Here is a 15,000-nt window from a genome sequence, read left to right as displayed (position 1 = left end):
TGAAATTTAAGATATTTCAGCATACGGAAATTGTCTAAGACCTAGTTCCCTAAAGCTAATCGTGATAATTATTTAATCGATGGTAAACAAAGGTATCCAGTGAACTATGAATAATTGTGTTTTCCCTTCACTAGGACGTCGGCATAAGAAAACTCATGAAAAGCTAAAAGTTTATGGTTTTTAAAACACGGTCTATTATATAAAATGATATGTTGAACATTTATTTTATATATATATATATATATATATATATATATATATATAATAAAACTAGTGTTTGTGGAAAAAATAATGCACTGAAAAAGCCTTTTCAATTATTTCGCATCAAAATACAAAATGCAAACAAAATACTTTCTGAAAACTAGCAGAAATACGCATAAATGTTTCTGGAACAAATTCAGAATATCTATTAAATTAATATGTGTGTGTGTGTGTGTGTGTGTGTGTGTGTGTGTGTGTGTGTGTGTGTGTGTGCGTGCGTGCATACGCGCACGTGGTAGATTTACTAATGTCAACTAATACTAATTAATTTTTTAACAAAATACTTTTTTTTTTCGTTTTTATTCTATTTTGGAAATTACTACTGAACGAATATTACTCGGAAAAATATAAAAAAAAGTGAAAATCTGACCACTTTTCTAGAAAAAAAAAATCTATCGCCATTAAACCAAAGGTCCTAGATCAGGATAAGAGTATTTCTCCTACAAAGAATTTCAATGCTAAAATGATATATGCAATTGTTACGCAATATTGTTTAGCTACTGGAAAATAACTGTCAACCTAGACGCCATATAAACACTACTTAATTAAATAAACACTTAAATGTTGGGAGTAAAAATTATCCACTTTTAAAGCGCAAGTCGTCACAGATATGTGTATGTGTGTGTATGTGTAGGTGTGTGTGTATGTATGTGTATGCGTGTGTATGTGTATGTGTGTGTATGTGTGCGCACGTAGTAGGTCATAGTAAACATCACTGAAGCTATTAAACAGGTCAAATTAAAATCGAAGCTTTATTTCTCAGCTGAAATATTTTTTTTATTATGAAAATTAACTTGATTTAATAAGCCTTGCCGAATTTTTCAACTTTGATTTTTTTTTCCGTATGATATCTGTTTTGAAAAAAATACTGTAACTTTCTTCACACTTATTTTCATTTTAATAGAGATTAAACATTTAAGTTTATTTATTATAAGGCTGAATCAAATTAGATATAAATCTATGAATAATTTTAAGTTAATGTTTAAAATCCTAATCAAATGATTCGGTTTAAAATAACTTTGAAAACGGTCAATATTTTCGTAAACATCCATGCATTTGTTTAAGCAAATTTTGATTTGCCACAAGTTTACAGCCAAAGAAAATTTAATGTTCACAAGTTTATATGCATGTAAATTAATTTCCCATGGATTTAACTATTTACAAATAATTACAAATTCTAGTATCTACAGTTAAATGTGCTATTATTTTCGGAATTAAAAGATCGTTTCTAAATAAAACTTATGAGTTCGGCCTAGTAGTTCTCGATAGTATACTTCATAAAATTATCACACTAATAATATATATATATATATATATATATATATATATATATTTCAAATGTAGTTTAATCTTAAAACGCTACATAATAGCATACCTTAATTTTATAACTATGATATAATAGCCACGAGGAAATATTTTATATTTTAATTAATTATTTAATGAGTTTAAGTCGAAGAGAGCCCATTTATTACAGTCGATTATTGATGTTGTTGTAAGTGCTTGCAGTCATTTTGTAATTTCATTGTTACATGGACCTGTAAAGAACTGATAGTTTTTTATTTTTTATTTTTTTATTTTGCGATTTTTGTTATGGAAACCAGATTATTATTAACAAGATTCGGAACTATACGTACACAAATTAGATTTTGGAAATACGTTTACATAATTGCATCAATATCACAGTCTTTGCATATATATATATATATATATATATATATATATATATATGTGTGTGTGTGTGTGCATCTATCTCTCTCATATATGTACACATCATACACACACATACATATGTGTATGTGTGTGTGTCTAGGTATATGAATAAAACAATTAGAAAAGTACGTCTAAAGTTTACCGTTTAACAGCTCGATTTAATAACATCAATGAAATAGACACTTTCATACAAATATCGGATTAAAAGTGTAGAAAAACAATTATCAGAGAAACCCGGGTGCTTCTTTTAAAATGGTGTTATTCTGCTTGCAAATATTACAAGGCATATCCTTACAAGCTCAACACACAACGAATAATAGATTGCAATCAACTTGCTCAATCATGGATTGCAGTCCTGATTGGGAATGCCGAAATAAATTTATAATCTATTATAACATACTGAGTTTGAAAGTTTGATCTGTCCTTAATGCGCTTTGGGCGCTATTCAAAGTATGCCTTTAATACGTACTTATATCTCAAAATTGTGTTGTCTTATATGACGAATTCCATCAGGATTGATCTTGCAATCAAACATACTTGATAACGCACACACATTCACACGTACACATTAACAATTTCACAAAACTAAAAATAAGAAATATATATATATATATATATATATATCCTTGTTTCTAAAGGTCACCGTTCATTCTTATAATGCAAACGTATATATACGAGTAAAATTTTCTTTGCCCATGTTCCAGAAAAAGTTTAAATAGCTTCTTTATTTTTTATGAATGTACCGTTTACTTTATCAAGTGCCTATTCATAAATAAAAATAGTTCATTATATGGTTGCTTTGTCCTAAATTATATGCCCTCGTTTTTAATTTAAATATTTTCTAAGAATCATTTAAAAGATCATAAAATTCTTCAAACACTTTATTACCGAATTAGTATCCAGTTTCCCAGGCGATCTTTTCAGTTTACTTAAAATGCAAAACGTTTTGTATCTAATATATATTAAAAATGTATAAAGCAAGCCTAATGATCCGTCAAAGTAGAACTGTTTTTGATAAAATGCAGTATTTTACCTTAGATAAAAGACTGATAATTTGTACATTTTCAATATAGTGATATTAAAGTGTGTATACACTGCGCACGTACATATATATATATATATATATCATACACACACATTTATTTATTTATGCATATATGCGTATGTCTGTATCTTATTGTAAATTGTGTGTAGGTCTTCATAGATATTCTATTTTAAAATGGTAAATGAGTATACAAAAAGGACCATGCAGCAGGAAATTGATAGCTGTATAAATATATGGAATTGAGACTGTAACGATGTTTTGTGTAGTTATTACATGGTTTACATTAAATTCAAAAGTTCTCAATACTTCATGGAGAAGACAGTTTATGCAAACTTTAGAACTATTAGATGCTAACACATACATACATACACATACATACATACACACATGCATACATACATACATACATACATACATACACATACATCATGAAAAATAACCCTTTCGGAATCGGAACAGAGGCGAACCAAGATCGTAGACTTTTTTTATATTTAAAGGCAGCGAGATTCTGCCTAAGACACCTTATAACAATAAGAAATTATTAAAGGGGTTCATTATAACACTTCGTAAACGTGTTTGTATTATTGTTATACACAGTAAGTTTGATCAATCAACTCGACATGTTTTACTTATTAGTCGTTTTCATTCTGTGTATGAAACGTTTTGATTTGTCTACGAGCATGTTGTTTTCTTGCGATAAAACATTACTAGAAGATTAACCAGTTTCGCTTCATCTCAAGTTCATCGTCAGGATATTCAATTAAAAAGAGATTAATATTTAAACAAGAACAATTTAATAATCCAGACAAATTCAAATTCGATACTGATAAAATCGGTCGTTATCTGAATCTCATCAAACTATTTTGCAGAATGACGTAGATTTGTTTAGAGAATGTACTAATATTTCAATATGTATACACAAGTTTAAAAGAATTCGGCAAAGAATATTACCTACTAAAATATTTTCGTAAATTAAGAAATATGATATATTTAAAACAATACTTTGATAAATAAGTATTTATATTTATTTAATTCAAATTAACAATGTTTTATATATTTTATTTCTCGTATATTGCAAACATTAAAAAAAAATTGTATAACAATACAAGAATATACACATTGTAAGCAAGTAAATAGAATGCAGGCATTAACGTTATATATATATATATATATATATATATATATATATATATATATATATATACTTGATTTAATCACATAAAATTATGTCTACGTATATGAAATTATGTGTAAATTTTCAGTATTTACTTTATCAGTGCTTAATACATACGTAGAGCTAGGTAGTAATCTATCAAAGTATAAGACTGACGAATTCTCACGAAAATGAAACGTGGAATAAATCTGTATCGCTTAATTGCCATATATATTTTGAAAAACTTGTATATTATATCTTCTGATTATATAAGATATTTTGTCTACGATATGGCATAATATTTTAATTCCTTGTTTATAAACGGAACGTCCGTTAAGTTTTCTATTTCAAAGGAAAGAATATGGAAAGGAATTTTACATTTTTATTCTGAAGGAAAAATAATAAGCTTACAGCTCTGAACTTTTTAAATAAGAAATGGTTGTTCGTATTATGGGTATTGATCGGGGTTCTCATCTCATCTTGTTACGGTCGATGATATCACCGGTCTTCTCAGGTTCTTTTATTAAGTGTGTATGAAACAATACTTTATTTTTTTGTTATTTTAAGGTTTTAAAACTTGATGAAAAATTAATGCAATAAATAATTTTTATGCACTTTGACAATAAGGAGCTTAGACTTCCATTTTTTTTTTATTATTGTATTAAATAAATTGAATAACGCTGGTAATGTTTGCATCCCATATCAAATTAATGTGAGCAGTATCTGTTCGGAAGTTTTTTTAATTTGTCTATCTGCGATAAACGAAAGAAATCTACGAATAACTTTTATTCCCGTGCAAATCCAGAGTTTTCTTATATATTTACAATTATATAGCTCTAGGAACATGTGGAAAATCTTCAAATTTCAAGAACTAGTAGTATGTCGTTATTCCATTAGCTATATTATTTACGGATAACTTGCCTTTATACAACTAGATGTTGTGAAGTGAAATTTATAATCGTTTACCTCTATCACATCTAAATGTACGTTTACACTTTTTTTTTTCGTTTTTAATGAAATCCATATATTCGGGAACGCACATGTATTTGAAATGACATACGTCATGAAAACTACGGCAGTTACACACACTTCATTACTATCAAATAAATGATATAAACTCCATGATCAAAATTCCATGATGTTGTTCACCTTTCAGTTTATTTCTTTCAGCATGGTAACGTGTTCAATTCTTGACGGCACCTGTTTCTTAGCGTAGATACAATCGTAATTATAATAATTTCTTTACTATTTCCCGCCCTGATACCATCTGAAGAATAAAGAACTCATTAACTTTAACAGAAAATAAAAATAATATAGACATGATTACATACAACCGAAATAGCTGAAGAGTAATTGAAATTGTGTTTCCTGTAATCATGCACATATTCATTTTATTTTATTTTAAAGTTAATGAGTTCTTATTCTTCTGAGGGGTCAGAGAAAAAACATTCAAAAATTGACATAATAATTATATGATAGTTTTTACACTGCGAAACAGGTACCGAGAAGTATTGGGCATTTTATCATGCTGAAAGAAATAAAGGGTAAGATGAACAGTATTCTGCAATTTGGAATACATATTTTTGTCATTTTTTTTTTTTTTTTTTGTATACGCCGTAAACTTATATTTAACATACACCTAGTTTCATAAAAATAACCTTTATAAGGAAATGGTGAAATGTAATCTATATATATATATATATATATATATATATATATATATATATATATAGATAGATAGATAGATAGATAGATAGATAGAGAGAGAGAGAGAGAGAGAGAGAGAGAGAGAGATAGATAGTTCAATGTCATAATTTGGATGATTAAAGATAATGTATAATAACATTTTTATTTAACAAATTTTATTCGGATAATTAATCCCGTCTTGCTTATTTATATTCTACACATTTTGTCCAGTGTAATATTCAATGTTCTTCGGATGAATCGTTTCGAACATCATAGCCTAGTACCCAAACGCGCAAATCTATAAGGAATTTTGAATTGAATTGTTGATTTCATTCACTGAAGGGATTCTTCTTATTCCGCCATCCATGCCCTCACAGTAGTGTTAAATATTTAATTATCATCGTTTGTATTAAGTTGAATTGCAAACCAACTTTAAACTCTCACTAAGAAATGATTGTAAAGCAACGTTGGACCTGTTACACCATTTACATATCATTATAGTTTTGTGGGTTTTTTTTTTTTGTATAATACAGATATCAATACAATCTTTAATAAAAACATAAATAAGGAGAATCCAAGTGTTCGTTAGAATTTTGAGAGAAAGCCTCATTTATCTTTACAATTTTGCACATAGCAGGAATAACTTCAAACAATTGGTGTGTGTGTGTGTGTGTGTGTGTGTATTACATTAATTATAATTTTAGTTACATTTTATATACAAAATATATAATTTACTTAAAGGTAAATGATGCTAGATTTGAGTGTACAAATGAGTATGAAGGGAGAAAGGGGAAAAATCACATTATAATGCGTCGCTGATGATTACACACGGCTTGAAAAAAAATGGTTATAAAATTCTAAATAATAAGAAAAAGTGTTTTAAATTCTATAAAATCGCTGTCGGTGAAGCAATGGAGTAATATATGACACTGCACAACAAAAACCTCTGAACCCCCCCCCCTCAAAATTGGAAAACAATCAGTTTTATTGTACAGACGCATTATCTGTGATTATATATATTTCCTTGTTGGCTTATACTCTATGGACTAATTAAGGTGTATCTTAATTGGACTGAAGTAATTCCTGTTTATTTTGTGCTATTCATTTGTAAGTATACATATAGAATGAATTCTCATTGGTGTATAATGATTAAGCAAATATGTAATACATTATACACATGTATGAACACATAGGTTTGTGGGTGTTTGGTACATTACTTATTTTGCGAATCTATGTTGAAAAATGTTTATTCAATGTAGATCATGTTCCCATAGCAACCACCTCAATCTAACTACATATATAATATTTAGTTATTTAGTTTTTTAATATGACTCAATTACTTACGTAATATTCTAATACATGAAAGTAAATAACTAAAAGTTTATATATATATAAATTGTTGTAAATTAATATATTAGCCAGGACTTCTGATATTAGTTGAAAAACATGAACTAGCAGAAAGTGTAAACAGCTGAGCGCATTTTTATAATTCATAATAATATATAAAAGTATACACATAATATGTAATGGTCTATCCACAAGCACACACAGGTATAATTGCCAAATACATTTATGCTACATATATAACAAATTAATGTCTACGTATACACATACATTATAGAGACATACACACACACATAACTACATGTACACATATCTAAATACACTAATTAAATTTACGTATATCCATACATATAAATACATACATCTTTTTAAATGTGCCAACATTCATTATTAATTTACCTATTGATTATGTATTCAGTTGGAGAGGCTTTAGATATCGTTTCGTCTGAGTCTGCTGCCCAATGAAAGAAATAGACACCCGTCATCAATACGAGTATCCCACTCCAAATAATCATAGGTGAAGCATACGGTTTCGTTCAGCTATCAGTTTGAACACAATTAAAAGGTTCAGGATAATCGGTGTATTAGAAATTAAAAATAAACTTACAATACTATGAATCTACTTTCATCTATTAGCGATACATATCCTAAGCAAACTCATACGATGGCATATATATATATATTATTCCTTAATTGGAATTCATTTTTTGAGATGAGCATTATATATATATTAATTTATTTTTATTTCGGACTATTAGTCTCATCTTTATTAGTTGTTTTTTTTTTGTTTTGTTTTTTTTTGTTTTGTTTTGTTTTACCACCTGACGAAGGCCAGAGGAAGTTGGCCGAAACGTTGTGAACCAATAAAAAGGCAGATATATGATACAATTTATATATATACAAAACAGACAAGAATTGCACTCCCTTTCAGATACTTCCAATATTTTCTCGAATTTTAACAGTAAATATTTGACACCAATAAGTAGATATTCTCCCATATAATTTGAAGGGGTTTGTACAGGGTATGCAATGTGGCTATTAGACAATAATTTAGAAGACTTCTCGGAATAAGGTCCTGGATATGCCATTAAACTATATCCGATGGTGAGGCCCATGCTTACGGGGTTTGTGAAGTCTGGAGCCAAATTTAATTGCAATTGCTCCCAGGTCCACTCTGACCCAGAGTAGTAGGCCCCAACTATGGGTTAAATAGAAACTGACTTGAAAAATATATATTCTATTAAAACAACTTTCTTCAAAAATCACTGGATTCGGCATTAAATAACATGAAATGTGTTGATATGCCGTAAAACAAAACCAACCAACCAACTTTTCTGAATAACAATCTGAAAGTGATACATTGTTAGAGTTTTTCTAGAATGGAAAAAAAATGTAATTTATTTTAATAAAAACTGAAACGATGATTTTAGGCATAAATTATAATGTAAATATATTTGGATTCTTAATAATGTAAATATATTTGGATTCTTAATAATGTAAGGCGACATAAAAAAAAATATGCAAGACTAATCCGCTGTAGGAAATGGTTTTACCGGTGCTGGGACGGGTATTCTTGTTATGAATCTATGTAGCTGTTGTAACCATGTGCAGCATGTATGTAAGAATTTGATAACATTCCGGTACGTAATTATTAACACGTGTTTGAAACGGAACATTTGAAAGGTGACACGTTTATAAATAATCAGTATGGAATTTACAGAATGTTTCAATATTTATACATGATCAATCCGGAACTAGAAATATGTGGAACGGTTAACAAAAATAAATAAATAAATAATTAAATAAATGAATAAATAAATAAAATAAAAAATAAAAACTGACTGATTTCTTTTTAGACGGAATAAATATATTAAAGTACGAATAATACAAATTTATTCATGATTATAAAACCGTTTTAACGATAACGTACTTTCTGAATACGTTCGGATAAGCATATATTAATTGTAATCTAGCTGAACGTTGTCTTCATTTATCACCATAATTTCCTATTAATCATATTTCTTTTAAAACTAATACACCACCGTAAAATAGAAATCACCGTGCTTTACATCAGAAATCGCAGTCCTGGCGTAAAGTACGCTTACATATATGTTCATTAATGCAGCTTTCTTATATATTATTAGAGAGTCAATATTCCATTGATTCTTATAAATTATAAAGTTGTAATTTCAAATATATATAGTAAAAAAATAATTATATATATATATATATATATATATATATATATATATATATATATATATATATATATATTACAATAAGTTTACCAAGGTAATCAAAATGGTAAACTTAAAATATATTATATTAAAGAGTTAATATTTACAAGTAAAGTAATCTCAACCAGATGTAAAAGCTCAATAAAACCGAAAAGGAAATAGAGCTTATAATATGAACAAATGATTAATAAAACTTCGAAACTCCGCGGATTAAGGACTATCCACTTATCTTGTGCTTCCTTTTTTAAAATTAAATGTTTTTAACTCTTTTTCAAGATGTTTTTTAACATGTTTTATTAACCATTTGTTCATATATATATATATATATATATATATATATATATATATATATATATATATATATATATATATATAAGACTTGGTTGCATCTGGTTAGATCGAAACCAAAACTTATGAAGAAAGAATACACACACCCACACACACACACATATACACCGATGAAGAGTGAAAGATCGGTCGAACATGATGTACTTGTAAAAAAAAAAAAAAAGAAGTTTTTAATTTTTTCATAATATTGTTTTCTATTTCTGCTCGTCACCAATTGAAAATGAGTCAAGAAAAGTTGTAAGCTTTTATACTTTTCGTATTCATTTTTATACATTTCCATTTATATATATATATATATATATATATATATATATATATATATATATATATATAACGTGAGTGCCTTTAGCTATAATCAACACCGAAACAAAAATTTACGAAAAATTCTTTGTAAAATTATTTATGAAAAAATAGATAACTAGAGTGCCATCAGCTATAATCAAACCCGAAACCAAAACTTAATTTTTGGTAATATTATATATTCCACGAAATGGAAAGTCATACCAATTTAACGACAGTCAGTCGGAAGAAGAAGAAAAAAAAACACGTAAACACGACACCTTAAATAACACGCGCTATCGTAATAATATATAGGTAATAGTAACCCATTCAATGTTTGGGCGTTTAAGGGTTAAGAGCACGGGTTTCAAACCAGAGTGTGTAAAATTCGAATTAGTTAACTTCGCAGAAACACCTTCAAACACACAGTTTACGTTGTGTTTAATAGTTAAGATAACTATTTTAACGTTCCACTATAGAATATTTTGTGAAAAGTTAAGCGACCTAAACTAATGGGATATTGTTTTGTAATTAACACTTGTTTGCAATTTCTGATACGGCGGTCATTATAATGTGGGTTTTGTCTATTTTACTAATATTTCTGTTAGATTAAATAATATTTTTAAAAAAAGCGTATTTTCTTTACTCTTTAAATAATTGCCGTTGTGAGTGAAATAAGTTTTAAATAAATGAAATGAATAGGATTTATTCTAATCTATGCAGATTTTGTATCTGTTATCAGAGAAATAATTCTCTGTCGATTAGTATATTGTACCTAATACAGTACTGATTGCAAAAGATGAATAAAAGGAATTAGATGCCATCAGCTAGAATCGAAACCAAAACATTTAGTGCTATAGTCGAGTTCTTTACTGTTTTACCTATCGACAGAGATGAGATTTCAAATTAAACCACTTCAAGCTATTAAAAAATTGGCGCATGCGCAAAAGTATTAATAATATATCGGCAAGTTGGAATGAACATTTGAAATTTCAACTTACCAACATCTTTCTGTATTCGTCCATTCAAGCAAATATTTGACTCGTTATGAACCATTCTTGATGTATGGTTTTTATTTCCTGTTAATTTCAATGTTATGTGACCAGCAGGTTAAGAGTTTATCTTTACATAAACACACACCTAATGCAATATATATATATATATATATATATATATATATATATATATATATATATATATACCTGCACAGTTGCAATCGCTTCAAAAGGAACTACTCTCGCCCTTTTTACTGTAAAATAATTTGCAGTAAGTAATTCTGTTAAATAAATTAAATCTTTAACAATGGAGACATCGAATCTAAAAGACGGGATGTTTGGTAATAATATATATACAAACATGGACTCGCTTAGTGTATTATGACATATATATGTATACGCCTAGACAGTTATAATAATAATAATAATACAAAGTTTTACTTGCATATATTCTATAATGACAATTCGAATCTTAATTATACAGGAGTGGTAATTGAAAGATTAGCATTAAACCCGTGTCCCAGAGGGCTTAAGGGCAATACTATGGGTTTACTTTTTATGGTATTTATTAAGAAAAAGTGATAAAATATTGATGACCGAAAAAGTGAATGATGTATATCCGAATAAATCATTATTGTAAAACTTCTGAACTTATCGAAACTATTCGTAGCATTGGTTGCCTCCTGTTCTTTCAATGTAAAATCACATGCAGAAGAAAACATGTGAACGTTTGGAACATCTTTAGTGAAAACAGTAAAACGGAAGCGACAAGATTAGAAATTACAATGCATCGCCACTGGCATGCCATAAAGCCAAGTGGAAAAGAAATCAACTACTGCTCTAAAGATGACTTGATCAATATTTATTTCTCAAACTATATAATTTAATAGCACAAGGTATTAGCATACGCTAGAATACACTTTAGTTCTTTGATCGAGTTATTCTAGATAGATTTATGATGCTTACGCACTTGTTACCGTGCTGAAATAAAACATTTAGAAAGCCATTCTTAACATGGGAAGGATAGCATGTTTTGTAATTATTCTGTACTTTCACCTAATATATATTTTTAAAAAAATACCATAAAACTTGAATTTTATTTGAAAATACTATTTAAGAAAAAAGCGCCGCGATACAAGTGCATAAGCACCATCTTTATTTCAATTGTCCTTCTCATAATTTGTAATTAACTGAATAAACGAACACTCTCTTATTTAACTCTGTATTTCTGTCGTCCGCTCTCCAAGTTACTTTTTATTTATATATACAAGCATTCAGAGAAATAGTTCTATTGTTCAGTTAAATCACATAAGTGTGTCTGTACAAACCACAAACACGTATGTAAATTAAATGAAAAAAAAATGATAAGTCGCTTTACTTTAATGTTATGCATAACGATAATAACAAAGTGAAGTGAATTATTATTTTAATTACGCAAGAAGAATGTCTTGACAGATGTGTCGCAGTTTATGAATGCCTCGATGAAATATAAGTAAAATTAGTTCTGATATCGATTGTCACTCAACAGGTTACGAGTACGCCTAGTGGAATATATACCAAACAGTAAAATAAAACTGGTTTGTTATGTGATAGCTAAATTTTGTAAGGAATGTTGGTTGGTGCAGTCAATATTAAACATTATCAGCTGTTATGACTGCAACAGATGATTGAATTATATACTGATAGGTAACTATTTCCTGTCGCAAAGTACCGAAAAGTCGTGTTGGCTTGAATAACCTTAGTATAATAATAATCCAGTTCGAGATCAGAGAATAATAGGTGGGAACAGATGGCAGGTGCCCTCACCGAGCTGTATTCTAGAACTAGAATCTCATCCCCACCCCAATCGCCTGTAAGGCATCCACGACAAACAAACTCATCAGAAATTTTCCTTTACTGGAAATCGATGCCTAAAACCAAGCGAAACTTCCATGAGTAGAGATTCTTTTCTCAGAAGTTGCGGTGGAACACAATATCGCAGAGCTCCTTTCCAGCTTACTATAACATAGTTTTTTGTCAAGTTCAACGCAAACAATTTCTTGGTTAGCTATCTTCTATAAAAAATTAACTAATCTAATTTCCACTGTTATCAATCATGGTGTTGGCTCCTCTGACACCCATTAACCCTTATCCTTGAGTAGCATCCCAGCCTTGATGCGCGATGATTTTATAGTATATAAAAAACAAGTATCGGAATTTAAAGGAATCCAGTTCAAGTACCCCCTCCCCCAAAGAAAACATACTTTTAAACATTTGTAGAAGGAGGAGGCATTTTTATAATTCTTATAAATAATTATATACGTCAATTTATTTTGGAAATTTAATTAGATTTTTCGAACCAGTGTTTTTAAATTTCACACTAACTTAACTATAATTTATTTATTCATGTCTTGTAATTATATAGAATCAACGTTGCTAAACCAGCATTTAGATTGTTGTTCCTACGTCATTAAAACAAATAGGTTATTAAAATCTATCCCAAATTTTTAGTTTGTCATATTTTCATTTAAAATTAAGTATTTTTATGATACTTTATGATAAGATATTATTATTATTATTATTCGAGTAAGAAGTAATTGTATATTAAAAAAAAATCAGGGTTTATCTTAATTTCGTTGCTTAATCGAATGTCTAATTTAATTTAAAAAAAAAATACATTAAAGAATGTTGGTACTCATGCACTTATTGATCAGTGCTGAAATAATAACGTTATTATTTGAAAAGCCATTCTTAACATGAGAGGGTAGGGGGTTTTGTACCTATTCTGTACTTTAACCTAACAATTGAATAATAATAATAAAAAAAAAAACTTTAATTAAACTTAGAAATACGATTTAAAAAATAGCGCGGATCAGTAAGTGCATTAACGCCATAAAGTACTGAATTGTTAACACAGCCGCTACTTATTAAGAATATAATTTAAACTTATTATTCTAGCATGTTCCGGAAAGAGAAGCAGTAGCGTCTTTAAGCAACATTAAAGACATTTGAAAAATGGTTTCCGATGTAAAAATCAAACACATAAATAAAGTAAACACACGTCTTTATTAGCTAACAGTTGTTTCCGTCAATGTATATTACTGAAACCAGATTATATTAAACGGTATGAACTGCAGGTAATGTACAATCATAAATATTACATTTGAAAGAATTAAGGACATTTTATTATAGACAAAGAAAAAAGTGGTAAAATATATACAAAAAAATACATCAAAAGCATAATACGCTACTCTTCTACCTACCTGGATAGGTTTAGTGTTTTAACTTATTTTAAAGCGTTTATTATAAATGCTACCGTGCCATTTATTGGATGTGTTTCTACCGGTATTTTGTCAAATTCTCGAGCGATTACCGAGACCCCAAAGATGTGATCCACACGTGTGGGCCATTTCTCATTTTCTCACTAAACACCCGACACTATTCTTTTTCGGAGTAAACTCTTTAAAGCACGAAAAACATAGTTGATAGTAGAAAAATAACTTCTCTTGCCTTTGATAGCATTGATTTTTATATATATATATGTATTTTTTTGTCATTCTTCGGTTTGTTGTCTATAGTAAAAATACTCGTTCAGTCTTTCATGGACCCGGATTACTACGACCAAACAAACTTAACGATACGTACAAAATCAAACAGACGAACCCATGTACATGTGGAAATGTGCACACGATTAAAACGTTATTTGTTTGTTATCTGTATACTTCCACATAAATAAGGTCGATCTTATTTATCGACTGAATGTTATTGGATAAAACGCGAGACGCTTCTATCGAACCGTAAAATGATGTTTGTATATTTCGTTTCAGAATTTCTAAGATGACGATTGTTCACTTATATTGCTCGCTTTACCATTCATATTTTGATTGTTTAATTGGCGATTTGTAACTTTGCAAAAAATTGAACCGTTCTTTTTTTTTTTTTAAGAATAAACTGACTTTAATC

At 28.7% G+C, this 15,000-nt stretch overlaps 1 protein-coding gene across 4 annotated transcripts in view; it reads right to left on the bottom strand.

Annotated features, from left to right (window-relative positions):
• LOC145268443 (LIM/homeobox protein Lhx1-like) overlaps positions 1 to 15,000 on the bottom strand; it is a 412,426-nt gene that overhangs the window by 396,487 nt on the left and 939 nt on the right. The gene's annotated exons all lie outside the window — the stretch shown is intronic.

The sequence above is a fragment of the Euprymna scolopes genome, chromosome 1 (genome assembly GCF_053919585.1).
Source record: "Euprymna scolopes isolate OS-2025 chromosome 1, ASM5391958v1, whole genome shotgun sequence".
NCBI classification, from domain to species: Eukaryota; Metazoa; Mollusca; class Cephalopoda; order Sepiida; family Sepiolidae; genus Euprymna; species Euprymna scolopes.
Note: the sequence above shows the minus strand (reverse complement) of the source record. Positions and strands in the feature narration are given on the sequence as shown.